The sequence below is a fragment of the Amborella trichopoda genome, chromosome 12 (genome assembly GCF_054954075.1).
Source record: "Amborella trichopoda isolate Santa Cruz 75 chromosome 12, AtrichopodaSantaCruz75HAP2 v2.0, whole genome shotgun sequence".
Lineage (NCBI taxonomy): Eukaryota > Viridiplantae > Streptophyta > Magnoliopsida > Amborellales > Amborellaceae > Amborella > Amborella trichopoda.
In genome coordinates this window covers 29,279,707-29,300,453 of record NC_142347.1, presented here as the reverse complement: position 1 = coordinate 29,300,453, position 20,747 = coordinate 29,279,707, and positions in this window count along the sequence as shown.

Sequence of the window (20,747 nt, the reverse complement as noted above, 5' to 3'; positions counted from 1 at the left end):
AAATGGGGCAGATGGGCATAAGTCAACCACAACACCTAGATCTACACATTTTTCACATTAAAATACAAAAGCCTTTGCTTGCTCACATGGGTGACTCCATATGCATGTGTCTTCATTCACTTAATACAAAATAGCAAAATTTCCATCTTGATAGAAGCGAGCCATACTAATTCATTGCTAGTGTTTTTTTTTTTTTTATGAACATTAATTCATTACGAGTGTTTTCTATTTGAATGTCCTTTGCCTTAGCTCGAATCTAGCACCATTTTTTTTGGGTAAGTCAGTGGGGGAGAAGGCACCCTACCCGAATTTTTTATTAATAGGAAAAAGAAGAGCACATTATTTGACAACCCTATAATAGGGCAGTTGCGCCAAATCATATAATAATATAAGAGAAAGAAAATTTGGCGGACGACGGCGCCAAATTGTTGGACTTCCGGAAGCCGATGCTTTCTTAGCTAGAGCTTTAGCTACCATATTCACCTCGCAAAAAACCTAAGCAATAGTCCACATATGTGTTGAGAGCCTTGAACAACAGTTGTCAACTATCGTTCGTAATTTCCATGGGGTACTGCAACGATCCTGAATATCATCTACTAGCAAAAATGAATCACTTTCTAGCTGTATTGAGAAGTAACTCATTTGGATATCTCAAAGCATAAAACTTTGCCATTTCCTTTTACATGCTAAGCTAAGGATTTGCCTTTAGAACCATGGTCCTTCGTTTTGAAAGCCTTAAAATGAGCCTAGAAATAATTGATCTTGGCCGCAACCTTAGGATCCTTCATTTTAAAAGCTTTACTCATGTGAGCCATTAATTCGTTGACCTTAGATTTATATCATTTCCAAAGTTCTGGTGAAATGAGCCTCAAACACCTTGATGTTAGCAACATCCTAGCAAAACAAAAGGACCTCATTGATAAATAAATTTATAACTGTTATAGAACTTCAAATATGTAAAATGCCATGCACTTATTGCTTTTTTTAAAGAAAGAGTTATCATAAAACAATTGATGATTTGGGTAGGCCATGAAAATTCAGAAAGCATGCAACATGATTGTCAACCTTGAGTACAAGTGAACCACAATCATTATTAGTGGTCAAAAGAGAAATTAGATGGCTCAAGATGTGCCATTGGTTATGTCGGAGTCTAAGAAAAATTTTCTCGATCTTTGTATGGAGAAAGGTCTCATCCTTACACTATTTTAGATACCAGGTTAGGCCTTCTTGCATTGAAAGTGAGGTTGAAAAAATTGCCGAGCACACTTAGAATCACCTGAGTTGGCTCATGACCTGTGGGTGTCGCGGCAATTCTCCCCTAATACAACTTTCTCATGTGAAAAAATATTAAAACTTTTAGGCATTTTTTATCGATTTTTAACCCTATATTCGATTAATTTTAACACCAATAGATCTCTCTTGGCACCAATTTATATCCACCAGAAGTTCATTTGGATCAATTTTTACTTTGGTAATATTTACTTAAAATAAAATGTGCAACAAAGTGTTTCTTAAATCCCTCCTAGAAATATCATCAAACAGTGAAGGATGACAGCAATAGTGGGTTTGTGGTAGGTGATTCGAGTTGTCCCTTGCAGGTCTTTGGATGCACTCATGTAGTCAAGACACCTCTAACTAGCAGTGCGAGAGAGTGGGAACAAGGGTAATGAGGCAAAAAGACTACTGCACCATAGCTCACTCTTCCAACCCAACCTCCGTTTATTGGCTTCTATTCACTGAGTATATGTTTTGGGGTGTGGGTTTTGTTTCTTGGCAAAAAGAAAATAAAAATATACAAAAATTAGGGTATTTTGGTGATTCGGAAAATATAGGGCTATTTTGGGCATGGAATAATCTAATTCTACAATTTTTCTTTTATCTTTTTATGTTATCTTAATGGTGAGAAATTGAGAATGGAGGGTGGGATGTTATATTGAGATTGTTGGGCTCATCCAGTCGAGCCCTCTCACACGAATGCAGAGGCGTGCAGTAGAACCCATATTTATGGGATGCAAAATATATCAAAGTTCTATGTGTGCAAGTATATGAGTGGAAAACATGCAGTAAATAAAATAAAATAAAATAATGAACTAGTATCGAGATTTATGTGGTTCACTTTTTTAAGCTACGACCATGGGAGAAAGAGACAGATTCACTATTAAAATAATGGTTACAATGTTCTTCTAAGAAATAAGTTCTTTGATTTCTTCTAGAGGGTTTTTCTCTCTAAATTTTCTCTTTCTGAGATGCTTCTCTCTCTCTCTCTCTCTCTCTCTCTCTCTCTCAGAAGCTTCTTTTCATTTTTAGACGCTTTTTCTCTCTTTTAAATAAAATGTTCTCTTTTTCTCTCTCTAACAGGCTTATCACTTTTCTTCTTCTTCTTCTATCTCTAAAAAGAATGGTGACTTTCTCTTTCTTCTTCTTTTCTTTCAGAGAAGGCTCTTTGTATTGTTCTAATATACCAAAAGAAGTACGCTCAAAGAAGTGGTCCAAAGTAGGGAGAGAAAACTAACAAATATTATGTGAGGTTTTCCCTTTTCATAAGGAATGAGATTTTGTTTTCCTAAAATCTCTACCTCATCTCACGTAGTTTTATCTTATGAGAAGATATTACTATCCTCTCTCTCTCTCTCTCTCTCTCTCTCTCTCGTTAGGAGAGATAAGGATGGAACATTTCATAACAACCAACTCACATGAAGTTATCTACTCATATCAACTCAATATGTTGTTATCACTTAATATCCCTTTAATAGAATATTATCAACAGTGCCTCTCCCTCATGTGAAGGGACACAAAAAAAATATCTCCCTCCAGTCTCAGGAGGAAGGTTTCCCTTCATAGATCAATGAGGAGCTTATATGACACGCATCCCAACCATGCTCGTGCACAGCTCTTGTCTATCTATGGCTAAGGTCTTTGTCATGATATCTAATGTACACCTGTTGGTATGGATTTTCTGTTGCTGCAACAATTTCTCATCTTTTTGTAGCTTGGACTGCCATGAAATAGCTCCTTTTGCAAAAACAATTTGGTATCTCGAGATTGACTTCCTGGAGTCTAGTTATACAGTTATGTCTTCGTCTGTGTACCATTGTAACACAGGTTTTCCTCCACTAAAGTTCAAATAAACTTTAGACGTTTTTCTGAGATATCTGAATATCCAATTGATTGTTACCTAGTGTACCTTGCCAAGATTAACGATGATTTTTCTTACCATTACAACCCTGTGTGTGATATATGGCATCATGCACACCATGACATGCATCAAACTTCTTACAATCGACTCATACGATACTTTTTGTATGTCTTCCTTCTTCTCTTGGTTGCTCTGCCTGACACGTAACTCTTGTGCCTTTGTGTCACAGCCCTGCCCCTACCCCCTATCGCACACGCTGAATGGCAATAGGGTGCGCGTCTGCGATAATATGTAGCGAATGCCACTCAGGTGGGAGTGCACTCAACACTTTGGAAAGAATGAATCAAAGCAAACCACGAAAGAAAAACAAAACTCCAACCACAGACAACCACCAAAGAGCCGGACAAACAAGTCTCAAGTAATATATAAAAGCTCCAAAGTATTACAAGAGTCTAAGGCACCAAAGGCCTAACAACATTACATAGCTTTAATACAAAGAGAACTATATGGCCAAACTGCCATCTAAAATAAACAATAAAAAAGAAGCTTTCACAAGAAGTACGAGGCTCCAACCGCTAGCCGTGATCACCAAACCGCTCGTCCATAACTCGCGAGCTATCACTCTACATAGATGAAAGGTAAAGGAGTGAGTTATAAAGCCTAGTAAGTAGATAAAGGTGTCATGTATTTCTGCCTACACAGAGTAACTCATAATCATACTCAAGGTTCATGCAAGTCTTACAAACATGGAGCCATGTATTACAATTATATTTAGCAATGTATCATGAGTGATTCCTTTCATGGTGGAGCAATCACAAATCAGATATCATATGAACTAACAGTTTATCAAATCTTTCCATCATGAGCATCATAACATATCAACAAAATCAGGCAAGCATATATCAAAAACAAACAATCCTAATATCACCTACTCTCGAAGTAGAAGTCTTAGTCAAGCCAATCTTATTGCTTAGAACTTCTACCATCACTTAGGAGGAGAAACATCACAAATGGATGACCCATTTCATAGTGCCTCACACACACACATAGAGTACCCAATGCACTTTAGGGCTTTTGATAGGTGGAGGCCTTGCAAGACACGACCCTTATTTGTATTCTAATTGGAGGGTATTACACCACCAACGGATGACCCATTGCATAGTGCCATGCACATATATTAGGGGGAGCGACCCCCCATGTGACTCACATCCTAACTCCCTTCCTATCATCGAGAGTCAGGGAAAGATTATAACTGTCAGTACAACTTTCTTATCATATCACATTACACTACCAACGGATGACCCGTTGCGTAGTGCCTCATATTACATTACACTACCAACGGCTGACCCGTTGCGTAGTGCCCCATACATCTTTCTTACCATATCAGATTACACTACCACTGGATGTCCCATTGGATAGTGCCTTATACACATATCATTTTATCACGGATTATGCTTTCATATCATACCAGAGCATATACATATCATATCAGAGTATGTGCATATCATATCATATTAGAACATGTCTTACTACATGCATCCCTATCATAACAGAGCTTATCTAATTACCATGTATTCATATCGTAACTGAGCATGTCTTACTTCATTCATTCATATCATAGCTCAGCATATCTCAATATTGTGCATTCATATCAAAATAGAGCATGTCTTATTACATGCATTCATATCATAACAGAGCATAATTTCATTTCATAACAGAATATGCCTCATTGTCATGCATTCATTTCATAATAGAGCATGAATTCATTTCATAATAGAGTATGCCTTATTATCATGCATTCATTTTATAACAGAGTATGCCTCATTATCATTCATTCATTTCATAACAGAGCATGCATTCATTCCATAACAAAGTATGCCTCATTATCATGCATTCATTTCATAACAGAGCATGCATTCATTCCATAACAGAGTATGCCTCATTATTATGCATTTATTTCATAAAAGAGCATGCTTTCATGAACACATACCATAATAGAGACAGGTTCATATGAAACAACACTATGTCCAAAGCATACTACATATCATCAGGCCCATTAGCTCAAAAGACATCTTCATATTATTTTTCTAGTTTTTTACAGTGAACACAATCCACCTTTAAAGGAATATCATGAAATTCATAAATCATTTGAACCTAAGACCACTTTCATATCAATTTAGGCTCATAAAAACACAACTTTCGTAAGGGGCTAACCCCAAATTTTGGTTTAATGTTTGTCAAACTATTTGGTGTTCTTGAATAGAGTTCCCATCTTCACAATAGAAAATCCAGTGTGACATTCTCATGGAAAAATAAACATATCTTTCAAACCACAGGGAAGTTTATCATGATTTATCTTTCATTTAAAAGTAGTTTGACTTCATTATGATATATCTTAGTAAATAAATAGCTCCACACAAAATCACATAAAATCCCTAGAATTTCATTTTACAAATCTGGCATGCTTCAGCAAATGGTTAATAAACTTTAAACCAAAAGAGGTATTGACAAGAGGTCTTTTCCATTTTAAAATAGATTCAAAGGGGTACTTCCCACAAAATTTCATGATCAAAAGAGATATTTACGATACTCAAATGATTTCACAAACGAGAGTCACAATTCTGGAAAATAGACACACTCTAGCAGGATTTCAGAAACATTCACCCACATTCATAATCACATCCATATTCATACTTGAATTTCATATTTTGATAAACTAAGTAAACGTGCATCAATCAAAAACATGAAAACATGAAAATCAGATCCACTTACATTCACTAAAAGAAACTCCAAGGTTCTTCATAATTTTCACCTCACATGCCAAGCTCCAAAAGATGGGTTCAAGCTCAAGGGTTAAAGGCTGGGAGAGATCTTAAAGTCTTAAGGCTAGAGAGGGAGAACATGGGTGAGAGAGGGCAAGGAGTAGAGAGAGAGCAAACCCTAATGGATAGGTGTGAAGGGGGTATATATAAGCAAAATGGGGTGGCAACATGCAAATGACAAGTGGCACATAAGAGGCATGTATGAGGAGAGAGAGGGGAGCAAGCATGGGAGGCATCATCATGGGATGGAAGCATACAATTGACAATGGACACATCATTGGGCATGCATGAGGAGAGAGAAGGGTAAGCATGATAAACATCATCTTGGGATAGAAGCATGAAATTGACAAGTGGCACATCATTGGGAATGCATGACGAGAGAGAGGGACCAAGCATGGGATACATAATCATGATGGTTGGATGCATGCATGAAGAGAAAAAGAAACATGCAAACAAGAGAGAGAAGAAGCTCCCTTGGACCACCGTACACCACCCGTGTCCAGCGGCGCACACAACCTCCCATGCTCCCAGTAGAGAACTCATCTACCCGCGTTCTCAACGCGCATCCATCCATTCGTGCTCGCCAGCGCGCCATATCCATCCGCGTCCTATGGCGCAATAGTCTGTTGGTGTTTAACTACACACTGATCAGCCAGTGCTCTCAAAAGTGTCAGTGCGCCAGCTCACTCGTGCCGACGACTTGGCAACGCACTACAATCACATCGAAAAAGTCCGGATCCTTACACTTTGCCTTTAGGCAACTTTACCAAGTCATAGGTGCGATTCTTATGAAAGAATTCGATCTCATCTTGCAAAGGTTTAGCCTGCACCCCTTTGTGTTTGTCGGTCTGGGCTTCCTGGTAGCTTTCTAGTCTACCCTCTTCAATTATATGGAACATAATCCGATGTGGGGTATTTGGTAGAAGGTTTATGTTCCCTAGAGGACTTTCTTACTTCAACTATAGGTAGCACTTATTGGCTGCTCCCCATGTTCCACCACCCATAACTAGCATGTTTAACTCTTGGGACCCATCCTCTTGTTGCAATTCTCTCACGTCTTCATGTACCACGATAGCAGAAACTATGACCGGTTTTGAACCATTGAAGATTCATGACTTTATTGACTTCTTCATGTTTTCAGTGGTAAGGTCTTCTTGAAAGACCCCATCCTTACTTCTGATCACATTCTTGTTCTTCGGATCCTATAGTTCATCTGAGTACCCTAAGAAGATATATAAGAGTGCTTTCTTATCCAACTTGGACTGTTGTTCCTTGGGTGTGTACACCAATGCCTTTCACCCGAAGAAGAAATAACGGGGACCAATTTATTAGGTAGCATGCAGTGATGACTGTTTCACCCTAATGCAGCTTTGGTAACTTGGCAGCGGATAGCATACTCCTAACTCTCTCTAAAATGGTGCGATTCATTCTCTCTACTACACCATTATTCTATTGTCTTTTCGTGCCTTACGCCACGCTTGACACATTAACTTTTGACGGCCTTCGAGGTGTACTCTCCCCCATTGTACAATTTGAGATACTTCAGCAGCTTGCCTACCTCCCTTTCTACCTTATCAAGGAAATTCTGAAAGATCTCAAACACTTGATCTTTCGATTTTATTAAGTATACCCACATCTTTCTTAAAGCATCATCGATGAAGGTGACGAAGTATGATGCGTCATCAACTGACTTAAAATCCATAGGACCACACACATCTGAATACACCAGATCCTAGATTTTTGTATCTTTAGAGCTCTTACGAGAGAAAGATACTCTATGTTGTTTGCCTAGCAAATAATGGTCATGTGGTGTTAGAGATGCATTCTTGATATTGGGAAAAATCTATTTCTTTGTTAAGATTTGAATTTTTATTTTCACTCATGTGGCTTATTCGTCTGTGCCACATGTCTAGTGAGGGTTCTTTTATAGCGGCATTAACTTCGTCATTAGAGACATGTTCTTGTTTTTTGTAGAGTGAGCAACACTTTTTGCCCTTTGCTATGACAAGAGATCCCTTTATCAGCTTCCAACGTCCATTACCGAACACTGAGTGGGTACCCTTCATCATCTAAATACCTTCTTGAGATGAGGTACAGATGGATATCTGGTGCATGTTTGATGCCTTTTAGTACAAGCTTCATCCCAATATCAGTTTTGATGTGTACATCTCCCTTACTCACAATCTTTGAGGAATTGTTGTTCCCCATCTTTACAGATCCAAAATCTCCCATTCTGTAAGAAGAAAAATAGTATCTATGTGGGATATGAAACGATGCTCCGATATTCACAACCCAGTCTGAGTTTCATGAACTTGATGCAATATTGATGCACTCGTTACCATAGTTTCCAACCACACTAACATGTGTAGTTACTGCAGTGGTTTTCTTGTCGTCATTCTTGGCATTTTCCTCATCCTGTTCTTTCTTGAGCTTTCAGCACCCTTTTTTGATGTGCCCTTCCTTAGTACAATGAAATCACGTGATCTCCTTTTCCATCTTCGATCTAACTTTATCATTAGATTGGTTCGATCGGTTTTGGTTCTCATTCCTGAACCTTCATCGATTTTTGACAAGAGCTTGTGATTTCGATGTGTCAATATCCCATTAGGAGTTACCCACAAAGACTACAAGGGTCTTCCAATTGTTCAGTACTGAATAGAGCAAAAAAAGAGCTTGTAGCTCATCTTCCAGGAGCAACTTCATTGTTGCAAGTTGGTTAACAATGCTTTGAACCTCATTTAGGTACTCTGCAATGGATCCCCCATCACTGAACTTCATATTCACAAATTTCCAGATCAAGAACGTCTTATTTTCGGCGATCGTCTTCTTGTACAAGTCATGTATTTTATCCCACTATGACTTGCCGGATGTCTACATCCACACATGATGGAACACATTTTCGTCCATCCATTATTGAATAGTTCTGAGAGCCTTTTAGTTTAGTTTCTTCCACTCATCGTCTGTCATACCTTTAGGCTTGTGTTATATCCATTCAATGGGTGTGTACAAGTCCCTACTGTATACCTAAGGGTGGCAAAGGGTTAGGTCTAGGTAGACCACACCCACACCCACACTCGAAATAGACTTGTAGATACCCCATTTTAAATATGGCAAATTTCGTAGTTTTCTGAACCCTTAGGACCACAATACCATAGTAAACCCTAAATCCATAGTTCACACAGCCTACCTTGTGACCTAGAACCAATCTGCTTACTCAGAACCTAGTAAATACCCTGTTTTGACCCAGAATCCTGCGGACGCCCTGTTTTACCAAAAACCTCATTAAAAATAGTAAACAAATCCTTTTTGACCCAAATTTTCTTCGAGAGCTTCACAAGAGGCTGAGATACACACTGGAATTAATAAAATTCAGTTTTGGTCAAATTGGGTTTGAGCGACACTCGCAGTGTCGCCCAGCTCAAACTGGTCGACACCACTGCTGTCGCCCAACCCCTTTTGGCCCAAATTTGGAATTTTCCTTCTTGGGTCGATTTCTTTCCCATTTGTGATGATTTTTACCTTTTTATTTGGGAGACACTAAGCGTGTTGCTTGGGCGACACCACCAGTGTCTCCTAGATCCGTATCTCAAAAAATGGAATTTTTTGCTAGAGGATCTGTTGGTTATGGAAAGATATCCTTCCCAACAGATCCTTGGCCCTTATATAATCTCTTTTTCATGTACATTTGAGAGAAAAAGATTGAAACCCTAAAAAACAAATATTGAAAATCCTAGAGAGACCTCTTGAGAGAAACTTAGAGAGAAAACCCTAACTTTGAACCCTAAGCCTGAAAACCCTAAACCTTAGATCTCTAGGGCACAACAACCCTAGTTCTAGAACCATCTCCAAGGCACAACAACTCTTTTACATCAGACATATGTTGGTCAACATCCGAATCAGAGAGGCAAAGAGGACGTTGATTTTGATGCGGACGAATGCTCGAAGGCTCGAGAGTTCTGGGCCATCCGGCCCAGTTCGGTATTGTTTCTTACCCTTTCCTTCTTCTTCTTCTCACTGTTTTATTTTATTTTGATCTATTTTGATTAGTTTGCTTCGAAATCGTGTTTTGATGTTTTGGATCATGCTGGCTCTGCCACAGATTTGAGAGCAGATATGCTCGTTTTCAGGCAGATCTGGCCTCATATCTGAATTCGATTTGTCCCACTTTATCTACCATATCTTTTTCAACAGTTTAAGGTGTCAAGATCCGAGAGATCTTTTACATCGTAAACAAGACTATATGAACCCGGACTCAAACTAGTCCAAATTTAACGGACCCATACCCGTACCTAATATGAAATTTTAGATTGGGGACTCGGACCCGTACCCGACACTAGCTATTGAGGGGGTTTGGAAATAGTTTCCCTATGCTTCTACTTTTATAAATCTCGACCAATTTATTTCTTTCTATTCCTATCGATGTGGGATTAATCTTCCTGTATATAAATAACAACCTCTCTTATCTTATCACTTCATACTTACTTCTGTTGGTCTGAGGTGAACTCTTAAACATTGCCTTAAATATAATTTTTGGCAACACACGCCGTTCTCCGGTCATCATCTAAGGCACCCTTTACCCGAAACATTGCTTTGATACAGGGGCTAAGAGCCTGAAGCTCAATATGCTAAGCCTGAACCTCTTCCCTATTCTACCACTCGGCCTCTCTTTCTTCATCCTCTCCTTCTCGTCGACACCCCAATTACCATTTTCTCGATCTCAAAACCTAGGGCACAAAATCCACATTCATTAATTGAGTTGATCACCTTTGGATCGAGTGAGAGATGGATGATTTTTTAGGCCTTTTGCAAGATCACTTTGGCTTCAAGCCTCAACGTAAATAGGCTCCCATTTCTGCTCCAAAATGCTCGAGCTCTAGTTGTAACATGGGTGATTCTATGAAATCACTGACAATTAGTCACGGAAATGGCAATGATTTTTTTGGTTCCTTGAATAACTGGAGTTGCCATGATCTGATGGGCTTAGGGGTCTTTGATAATGTTTTGGGGGCCCACCAATGTGCAGGTGGGAATTTTTTTAACTCAGAGAGAGAGAGAGAGATAATTGTTGTTGCTTTGTGGGTTGGAAAAATCTTTCAGTCCCACATCGAAAGATTTAGAGAGGTAAATGTGGGGGTTCACTATAAAATGAAGGGTAGGTTTCAAAAGGGGTAAGAAACTTCGGGTCCAGGGAAGGGTATGGGCGGGTCCACTAGTACCAGGACCTATACCCGAGAGTCCATTAAGAAGGACCTGGACCCTATCCACGGGTCCAAGATTTGGACCCATACTCGGACTTGTGTCGGGTATACCCGGCAAGTTCAGGGTCGGGTCCAGGTCCATTGCCAGCCCTATGTATAACAAATCTTCTCTCTTTGGCTTCCAAATGATCTAGATATTCCCGTTGAGTGATGCCATCCTACTCCCGGCATTGGAATCCATCCTTAATCTACACAAACTGTCTTTCCACACCCCTTTCTTCTATTCACTGACGATCACCATCTATCAAGCTACTAATGTCGACCAAGTATTCGTTGTTGGTCAAGTATCTGTCGACAGTCAAGGATCCACCGTCGGTCAAGTATCCGTCATCTGTCAAGCATCCATCGTCATTCAAGTATATGTCAGTGGTCAAGAATTCACCGGCTGTCAATTTATCGGTGGTTAAATATCCGTCGACGGTCAAGTATACGTCGGCGATCAAGTACTCACTCACTGTTAGGGTGTCAATGTGAGTCACTGGCAGTCAAAGTGATTCACTGTTGGTCAAGGTTGTGACCAACGGTCCATCGGTCAATCGGTCAAGACCTTCTTTGCACAGTAACCACTCACCAATAGTCTCTACTGACAATGTGTCCCAAAACATTCTATTCGAAGGTCAAATATGAGCCCATCCTGCAAGGAGGTTTTCTTCCTTGCTCGTCCTACAACCGTTTCGTTATACCCTCAAACGATGATAGGGATGACCAAGCAGTGTGTCAGAGTCAAGGGAAACGTACTCAGATATCACTTTTTGGGCTTACTCAGTCAAGCCTATCGCACGAATATAGATGCGCAATAGAGCCCAGATTTATGGAACACAAAATATACCAAAATGTTGTCTGTGTGTATGAGTAGGAAAATATACAGTAAAGTAAATAAAATAAAATATCTTATTGGCATTGAGATTTGTGTGGTTCACCTTTTCAGGCTACGTCCACACAGGAGAAATAGATAAATCCATTATTAAAATAATAGTTACAATATTCTTCCAAAAAACAAGCTTTATTGAGAAATATGATTTATTAAGGTTTTCTGAAGAGTTTTTTCTTTCTAGATTTTTTCTTTTTGAGGTTTTTTTTCGTTTGAGAGGTTTTTTTTTTCTAAAGGCTTTCTCTCTTAAAAAGAAAATGTTCTCTTTCTCTCTTTAAAAGACTTTTCTCTTCTTCTTCTCTCTTCAAAAAGGGTAACTTTCTATCTCTTCTTCATCTCTCAGAGAAAGCTCTCTCTATTGTTCTAATACACCAAAAGAGTTACGCGGAAAGAAGAGGTAGAAAATGGCGAGAGGGAACAACAAACACTACACATGTTTTCCCTTTTTATCTCACAAAGTTTTATCGTATGAGAAGATATCCCTATTGTCTCCTACTAAAAAAGATAATGATAGTCTCTTTTGTAACAATCAACTCACATGAATAGTTATCCACTTATAACAACTCAATAGATTGTTGTCACTTAATACCCATTCAATGAGATATTATCACGAGTTTCCGTCCTTCATGGGAGGGGACACGTCACAGAGACATCCATCCTTCCATTTCCACAAATTATCTCCTCTAATGTTTTGCTCACGTTGGTGTAGTATGTGTCCCTTTAATAAATCTTGCTCGTTGAGACGTTTGTCTCTTGAAGACTTGAGACCAAGTGCCAACAACTTTAAAGAAGGAAGTTCAAGAGGGTGAGACATGGATCTCATGGGGTACCGAGAGAGAGGATGAGACGGGACGGGCTTGGCAATTCAGCGTTTAAAACACGATTTTTTAAAAAATACGGAGGTTTTTTCAAAAACGTTTAAAACAATAATTTTTTGAAAAGATTGACAAAAATACGTATTTATTTTACATAAACATTTAAAACATGTCTTATTAATCTTTATGAAAAAATCGATCCAAAAAGACTTTTCCTTTTTTACATGTATTTTTTTTCTAGAAGATGAAAACTTTTTTCCAGTTTTATGTAATTGTTATTTCCATGCTTTCCAAAAACTCTATTATTTTTAAAAATAAAAAAAAACTTCACAAAAAAATAAATTTTTATCCCCATGTATATTGTGAGGGTTTTTTATGTTAGGGTTTATGCTCAAATCCATTGAATCAAATTAGAATAAAATACCATAAAAATCAGTGAATAAAAAATCCTCAAATTTTGGATAGGCAAAATTCCACCAAAAAATCCATCCAAATTAGGGCTCAAAGAACCCGCTTATCATAATGTGTACAACATCTTAAATCCCTAAAACAAAAGTTAAAAGAAAAAAAAGAAAAAAAAAACCAGATTAGGACTCAATCCCCTAACCTAATTCATGACCTAGTTTATGTCCGCCGAGTTCTTCATCTTCTATGAGATTTTATGTCTATCTTATTTCTATGTGCCTATGCATGCTCTCTCTCTCTTACTTTTTTGTTTCTTTATGGAAGATTTTATGTTTGGTTCTCTGTCACTCTACGTAATGCTCGTTTTCTTGTTCTATGTTTTGTGTTTGATTCTCTGTCACTCTGCATAATGCTCGTCTTCTTGTTCTATGTTTCGTCTTGGTCTACTATATTTGTTGCCCATCTAACAAAAAAGGTGTACATCTTCCCATTGCTTAACTATGGACAGTCACCATACGGAGAGAGAGAGCGAGAAATGAATATACCCAACTCTATTATACTTATCTCACATTGCCCCTCTTTTTTTGTTGTTGTTAAGTATTAAGTATGCGTGATTTTTGTTAAAGCATTTAATGAGAAAAATTAATATCGTATATTTATCAGCAACTTATCATTTTATTTTTTATTTCTACTTAATTTTATTTTAATTTTTACTTAATTTTATTTTAAACATGGATGTTTTTTTCACTCCGATTTTTTTAGCCTCGTCTGATATATTGGCGATATTTTTACATAAAGTATTTTTGCCGATCCGTATTTTTGACCCAATTTTTTTATTCGACTTTTTAAAATAAAAACGATGTATTTCTGATTTTATGCTGAGCCGATATATTGATTTTCCCCTACTTACTTACTATGATCCAGGCCGGCTTTGACCCCCTAAGGGCAGGCAACGGTCGCGGAGGGGCTTGGGCTTGGGCCTTGGCCATGGCAGCCTTGACCTCTAAGGGCTAGCCCAAGACTAAGCTGGTTTGAACTGAGGAGGCCCTAGCCGTAGCCCTATTAGTGTTGAGCTAATAAAATTAAAACTAAAAAAACAAAGGAAATGAGCAATAGGTCGTTCCTGCTTTGGTTTGGCCCGGTCCTCGGGCCATGGTAGCCCGTCCCAGGCTTATTTTTGTAGCCCAGCCCAAATTTTTTAGGGCCGGAGCACCCCGCCCTTGCCACCCCTAGTGGGACGAGGATCTCATGGAGGAGAGAGAGAGAGAGAGGTGGTTCTCATAATAGAGTAGCGTGCATATAGATTGGGTGGCTGACCAGTATAAAGACAGGCCACCCCACATGCATTCACCTCGACGACTTTCAGTAGTAAAATAAATGTGAGTATAGAAGAGGGTGGAGTTAATGAATGAAGATTTAAGGGCACATATCACAAGACACTCTCACTCCTGCATTCTCAATTCCTGCCCACCCTAGCTGGATCACATTGTTGCGGCAACCGAAAATCCTTTTGCCCCATTAAACAAACTAAATGCCCCATTCAAAGTAATAGCAATAAAGCCTCCCTCTTTCTCTCTCTCTAAAATTCCATTATCTCATCTTTCAAATATATCTCTTATAAAAATAAAAAATAAAACAATTTTTGCTATACAAAAAGAAAAAAAAAGAAAAATCTCGTGTCCGGGTCGCTCTGTCTCTACTTATACAGGGAAAATAGAGAAGAGAGGAGTGTGAGATGAGCGAAGCGTTGAGATGGGAAGAGGGTGGCAGTGGGTTAAGACTCTCTTCTTTTTCTGTCTCCTCCTTTCTTCTACATTTGATCTTTGCGAAGCAAGGTCACGCGGGAACAGTAGACATCAGAGGAGCAGTCACTCTTCTTCCTGTGATCCAGTCTTCAGATTTCTGTTTGGCAGTTGTGGACGGTGGCCTTTCCCTCGCTTCCCTTCTAACCCCTTCGGGCCTTCTCGCTCTCCCTGCCCCCACCACCACCACCACCACCACCACCGCCACCATCACACACCACCATCACCACACCGTCCACCACCCCATAACCCAACACCAACACCCATTCTTCCTCCACCACCCATCATTTTGCCACCTCTCGCTCCATCCCCTGCTCCACCCATCAAAACTTCCCCCCCTCCGCCACTTGTTGCTTCGCCGCCCCCATCACAACCATCATCGACCGCCACGTCGCCGCCCCCACCGCCGCTTGTCGCATCGCCACCTCCCCCGCTCATCCTACCGTCGCCGCCTCCAGTCGTCCCTTCACCACCACCGCCGATCACACCTTCGCCGCCGCCACCACTGCCAGCCGTCCCTTCACCACCGCCAATCACACCTTCGTCGCCGCCGCCACGACCAGTCATCTCTTCACCACCACCACCAGTTTTTCCGTCACCGCCGCCACCACTGCCAGCCGTCCCTTCACCACCGCCAATCACACCTTCGTCGCCGCCGCCACGACCAGTCATCTCTTCACCACCACCACCAGTTTTTCCGTCACCGCCGCCACCAGTGGTGTCTTCTCCTCCGCCACTGGTCTCTCCTTCTCCACCACCACCCACTGTTGTACCACCATCCCCACCACCTCCTGTTGTGCCACCATCACCACCACCTCCAGCTGTGGTCCAATCTCCACCACCCCTTGTATTCTCTCCACCCCCTCCTGTTGTGCCACCATCACCACCGCCTCCAGCTGTGGTCCCCTCTCCACCACCCCTTGTATTCTCTCCACCACCTCCTGTTGTGCCACCATCACCACCGCCTCCAGCTGTGGTCCCTTCTCCACCATCCCTTGTATTCTCTCCACCACCACCTCTTGTTCCCTCTCCCCCACTACCTCTTGTTCCCTCTCCCCCACCACCGGTTCTCTCTCCTCCCCCAACTCCATTATCACCCCCGATTCTGTCTCCTCCACCAATTCCACAATCACCGCCAGTTCTCTCTCCTCCACCAATTCCACCTTTCTCTCCTCCAATAATTCCTGTTCTATCACCACCGCCATATCCTATTCTCTCTCCTCCAATTCCCGCTCTCTCGCCTCCAGTAATTCCCATTCTCTCCCCACCACCATTTCCCATACTTCCGCCACCTGTGCCAGTTCTCTCTCCTCCACCAATTCCCATACCTCCGCCACCTGTGCCTGTTCTCTCTCCTCCACCAATTCCCATACTTCCACCACCTGTGCCGGTTCTCTCTCCTCCACCACTTCCTATACTTCCACCACCACTGTCCCTCTCTCCTCCACCATTTCCTATACTTTCGCCGCCTGTACCACTTCTCTCTCCTCCACTTCCAATATTTCCACCGCCACTGCCAATTCTTTCTCCTCCACCAATGTCTGACCTACCACCCCCAGTACCTGTTTTCTCTCCTCCGCCACGGTCTGACCTACCACCCCCAGTGCCTCTTCTCTCTCCTCCCGTGCTGCGTCTACCAGTGACTGTAATACCACCTCCACCAGCGGCGGTAATCCCTTAGCTCCCACAAGTTTCACATTGGTCCCCTCAAAAATAAGAGATGATCCCATTAAAGGCTGTAAATTTTGAGCAATTACGGCTAGGGGAGGCGGATCCCTCAACATAACGTCCTACCCTCCATTCCCACCATTAAAATATAAAAAAAATCATAAGCGAAAACCCTTACGTGATCGCCTTCTATGTATACGACTACTGTAACTGCTGGTTCACGTGCACACTGTATGTATTTTGGAGGGGAGAGCATGCTGCCCACGCAGTGTAATGTAGCATTTCATCATGTTTGTTCTTCTTTTTATTTCTTTTATTTTTTATTTTTTTTATTTTTTATTTTTTATTTTTCATGTGTTTTGTTTTTTCTCTTTGTTCTCTATTTCTATTTGTTCTCATTTTTGGTTTTTGGTTTAAGCGTACTTTTCTTTACGGGATTGTATACTATGAGAACATTTACCCTTGGTACGATGAGGTTGCAGTCACTTCATCCAATGTAAAATCTCATAGCTTGGGTATGTCACAAAATTCGAAAAAATTTCTTTTGAAGTTTGAGCCTGGTCAATGGAATAAATATATCCATCCGATTTTACATCCAATGGTCAAGAGTAATTGGACCACCTTATACTAATGGTAAATGGTCTTATTGTATACTTTTTTTTTTTAATTAATTAGATTTTATTTAGGTTCCTGATTCAGTGGAAAGAGAGAGAGTATTTCTTTTCCCATTTCAAGAAAAAGCATTTTGTATAATTTTTAGGAGTTCTGTACATTTTTGTTCTTCTTAATGTATTTTAATGTTGGAGATGTGATACCAGTATTAAACGTAATATTGAGCAGTCAAGCAACAATATACCCATAGGATGAGTGAAGCTCAGATGAGAATGTTGAGATGGATGAGTCCCAACATAATAAATGATATGAATCAAATTGAAAATTTTCAAGAGAACTTGGGGTTGGCTCCAATGAATTTCAATGTTGTATATGTTTGATTCTCATATTTTTATGCACATTTGTTTTAGAGAAAATTATGTTGGGATCATATTGGGGGTGGTCAATAACCATTTGGTGTCCCATACATCCAATATTACGAGCACCACCCCCCTCCCCGCGGTCTATTTTTTTTTATTTTCTTCGTATGTCTCCCCCATGTCCAGCAATGAAAAGACTGGACAAGGGGCTATTATTTCATAGTTCTTTGAAAGCGACGAATATTCCAAGTCTCCTCAGTTAGAGAGAGAAAGGAGGTAGAGAGAGAAACACAATAATGGCCATGGCTTCTACTTCAGTTATCCACTAAACTCCTTTCTTCCTTGCTTTAGATCCCAAACAATTTGGGTCCAAGCTTTGCCTTAACCAGCTACAATGCTTCCTGTTAGTCCCAATAAAAAAAATTTAATAAACAACTTACTCAAATCTATCATTAAATCACACGAGGGACTTGAAGTTCCATACCAAAATCCTATAGACCAAGTCATCAGGTGACAGACAACCTTGATAGTCATATTTAATGAATTTATTCACCTTTCATCTCTTTTTTCTTATTATTTTCTAGAGGGGTTAACCTCCTTTTATTGAGAACGTATTTATTTTGTAACTCTCACATTCATGGTCTATAAGAGTTGAGATTCAAATGTAACTTCTGTCTTAATTCCCTTAAATGCAGCTAATTAGGATTAACACAGTTGTCATCAAACTGTTAATTTTATGTAATGAGCTAAACCTGTCATTAATCCAGTAATGATTAACATAATAGGATGTCATTTAAGTATTCCCACAATTTGATAAAAGAAATTTTGAAATTTTATAAACTTTGTATATCTATAGTATAAAAATAAATTATTGCAAGAAATCTAAACACATCATTAGGTTTTTTCTCCAGTTATACTAGGTTTTCTCTCCAGTGTAACATCCTATTAAAGCTAAAAAATGAACCTAAGTATATGGTATTGTCTCATGTTAACCACATGAGAATTCACATATACTTCAATATGACTTTTGTACCATTATTGAAAAAATAAATTTCCGATAGAAAAGGGCCTGATAGGCCACATTTCCAACACTTCCCGCCAAGCTTTGGGTTTTCATGGTGGTATCCAAAACTTGGTATTTTTCCCTCTCATATAGTTAAGCCCTCCAAAACTAGGGTTTTTCTCTTTGATCGTGTTGCAGCTTCTGCTTCCTAAGCCACCTCGCCTAACAAACATACAACCTTGAATTCTTTGAATTCCTCTCAAAACTCTCTTTGAGTCAACACATATTGTTTCATACAGCCTTGGAGCTGTGCTTTCTCTCTCTAAATTGTCGCAGTCTAGGTTTTGCCTCCAAGGTTATAGGACTTTGCTTGAACCCCACACAGGAAAAAGCGGCTTCTCTTCGAATGCTTTGGGATAACCTAGTTTGCACAGTTGGCCCTTGTTCTTCGCCGCTATGAAGGACATACCAGCTGGTTACTTGAACACGCCATTAACTATGGTTGCCTCTGGTATGGCTAAGTGGTTTGATATCTACATATGGTTAAGGTTTTACACGTTGGTTCCTTAACATTCCATGGGAACAGCAGATACCTTGGATGTGAGCTGCTTTCGCGGTTGCGTTCAATCCTGAAAAGGAAGTTATTAATGATGGACATAAGAGAATTCAATTGAGAAATTTGGGAATATTAAACTAAGAAAGGATAACCTCTTGTCCAGTGTTTTATTGTTGGATAGGAGTGTAATTTAGAAAAAACAAAAAAACCCACAAGAAAAGGGTGATGGTCGTAATATTTGACATATTGGACACTAAATAGTAGTAGACCACCGCCAATATAGTCCGTATATAGTTTTCTCTTCTTTTTAAGATCATGGCTAACAGTTAATCTTAACCGTTAATCTTAAGGTTAGTGTAAAATCGCATCCAATTTCTTGAGCTGTGGAAAGCATAGGACGTTTTGGCCCATCACTCCCGGTCCAAGTAGAGAACCATATTTGTGTTTAAAAATTCAACTCATGCCTTCATAAATCAAGAGGAATAAATAGGTCCGATATTTCACTAAAAAAAAAAGGGCACATTAGGCCACTCAAATGTTTTAATATTTTATCGAACCCTATGCATTATTCAAAGGGCAATGGTTTCATGCAACGGTTGTATCATAGTATAATGCAATCACATTTCTAAAAAACCATGTTTTTGGTATTTGTATGACCCCTAATTTTGCACATACATTCTCTTCATCCTCATAATCAATTTTATTGAAAAAAAAATTCAATTTACATCCTAGATATGGTTAAAATTAGTATCCTCCAACAGTGAATCTCGACCATCCATTTGGTGATTTTCAAGATCTAGGCCTTGACAAATTCAAAATCATTGTTTTATTTTTTTAGCATTGTTAATCTCATGATGTTAACACTAATATAAAAATTTTGGGAATAAAAATATACTTGTGAGGCCTATATCTAACATTCTCACTAAAATAGACGCCTTATATTAATTGGGCTAGAAAAACATATTATAGGGCGTTTTTTCTAAATTTTCTTTTTTTGTGATTGTTCTTTAGAATGAAAAGAGCATGCATCTAAAAAATTATGTCAAACAAATGTCTCTAACATGGTTTTTTAATGTGATTGCATTATATTATGATACAACCGTTGCATGAAATCATTGCCCTTATTTAAATTGAGTTTTTTTGGGGTGAAAGATGTTCGTATATTGAAACGAAGTAGATATACAAAAAGTTGCATCCAATAAGAAGTTAGACTCCATAACAATTGCAAAAACTTTGTGGAAAAATTAGGCCCAGACCGGATTTTTTTTAAGGGCCCATTTGGATAAAAAGAAATTAGGAATCTTAGATATTTGAAATCTAAGGAAGTCTATGGATTTTCAATATCAAGTATTTTTCCTTAAATCTCTTATTTGGATAAACTATACAAAATTCATGGATTTCTTACAATCACTTCCATGTCCATTGTTTGGTAACAAAACT